This window comes from Salvia miltiorrhiza, chromosome 4 (assembly GCF_028751815.1).
Source record: "Salvia miltiorrhiza cultivar Shanhuang (shh) chromosome 4, IMPLAD_Smil_shh, whole genome shotgun sequence".
NCBI classification, from domain to species: Eukaryota; Viridiplantae; Streptophyta; class Magnoliopsida; order Lamiales; family Lamiaceae; genus Salvia; species Salvia miltiorrhiza.
In genome coordinates this window covers 21,067,641-21,069,866 of record NC_080390.1, presented here as the reverse complement: position 1 = coordinate 21,069,866, position 2,226 = coordinate 21,067,641, and positions in this window count along the sequence as shown.

The window sequence follows — 2,226 nt, the reverse complement described above, 5'->3', positions numbered from 1 at the left end:
TCAGGCTTATTCTGATGCCTCAACTGCGAGCCACGTGTCGAGACACATTTCTGCGCGTGAGAGACCGTTAACTTTTTCACGCGCTCTTCTCTGCGTACTTGCCAGCTTACTTGCTCTCTCCTCCATGTGCTTTGTCGCGGTTTTGAATAAAACCATAAGACGCAGAAGATCAGAGCTCAAATCATGAACTTCATCCAAGGAACGGACGAGCTCTTCCATGAGGCCTGGGAAAGATTTCACGAACTCTTCCGCCAGTGCCCGCAGCATCAACTGACCAATGTAATGTTGATGCAATTATTCTATGACAGGCTGATTCAAACTGCTCAATTTATGGTGGGCAGCACTGCAGGTGGGAACATAGCTAGAAAGACAGCTGCAGAGCTGAACGAGATTTTCCAGACTCTGGCCAAAAGTTCTCAGCAGAAGTCGACCCGTGGACGCCGGGTTGAGGCCAACGCAGTAGCACAGACTGGCGAGCTGCAAAAACAGTTGGCCACACTTGTGAGATAAGTACAACAGCTCAAGATGAGCAACGCGGAAACTCCTCCTGTCCCTGAGCAGAGCGCACAGCCTTATGGAATCTGTGGTGATTTTAGCCATGGAATTAACGAATGCAATAGAATGGGAGAATACACGTCAAAAGGGCAAGCTGAAGTTCATTATGCGCAAGGTTTTCAGAGTAGACCACAATATGGGCAGAGTTATAATCAAGGCCAGCCGAACTTCAATAGTGGATGGAGAGGTCAGCAGCCTTATGCACCGCAGCCAAACTTCTCTCAACAATATCCTTCGAGGTATCAGCAGCAAGGGAATTTTCAGCCCAATCAACAATTTCAGAATGCTCCACAGTTTCAGAAACATGTTCAGCCTCAGAAGTCATCCTTAGAAGATACTATGCAGTTGTTTATGGAGATGACCAAGCAAAATATGGAGTCTCAGTCAGCTACGATCAAGCGCCTTGAAACGACTGTTGGCCAACTTTTCGACACTCTGAACCAAATTCAGCAGCAGCAGCAGCCTGGGAAACTTCATGGCCAGCCTTTGCAAGCTCATCAGGCTCTAGCTATTACTGCTCTCCCAGAGCAGACAACACCGCCAGAGCTGATAAGGGCGCCAGAGTTGAGAAGAGCGCCAGAGTTGAAAAGGGCGCCAGAGCTGATAAGGGCGCCAGAGCTGAGAAGAGCGCCAGAGCTGAGAAGCGCGCCAGAGCTGAGCAGAGCGCCAGAGCTGATAAAGCGCCAGAGCTGAGACTTCGCAAGTCCACTATGCCTTATCGACCACCGAAAGCTATCCAACGTCCCAGCTCGCCTCTGCCACCAATGATTGTTGATCCAACCCAACCACTACCGAAGCAAGGAGATCCAGGCAGCTTCACTTTTAGTATTGGTTTGGGTTGAGTTGGGGAGGTATCGGGCATGTTAGACTTGGGTACGGCAGTCAATTTGATGCTATTTGATATTTTTAAAAAGTTGGGCAGGAACGAAGAAGAGCTGAAGTGCACTAATATGAGACTTCAGCTAGCTGACGGAGCTATAAGCAGCCCACTTGGACTTTTGGAGGATGTCGAAGTCACGGTGAGAGGAATCAAAGTACTGGCAGATTTTGCGGTGCTCGATGCAGGGAAATGCATTAGAGGATAGAACGACCATCTTGTTCTGCTTGGCCTTTTATGGCTACTACCCAGACTCACATTGATGTGGGATCTGGAAATTTGAGTATGGCCGGGTTAGGTAGATCGGTAACGTTCTCTGTTTTGAATAAGAAGCCTGCTATTTATACTTCTTTATTGCATGGCTGTTCTTACGTAGAGATATTTAACCCTGTGGAAGATAAATGTATTATGCAGGAATTTCTTAATAATCTGCAGGGGGTTGACAATTTTATGCAGGAAGAAGTGGAGATATTCAGCGCTGAAAATCACTTGCCAGCTCTGACTAGACCGCCAGAGCTAACCAGTTCACCAGCTCTGACAATCCCGCCAGCTCTGTCCATCCCGCCAGCTCTGACCAGTTTGCCAGTTCTGGAGAGCACTTGCCCGGAAGACAAACTGCTATATGAGGATGGAATAGTGTAGGAGTTTCTTGATAACCTGCAAGATGAGGTGGCCTTTGAAGAACAGTTTTTGGACAAGCTGCCACTCAAAGTGAATGCAGTGCAAGAATTACCGACTCACTTGAAAGAGGATGCAGCCATTAAGGACGAATCTCTGGGCGTGTTGCAATGCAA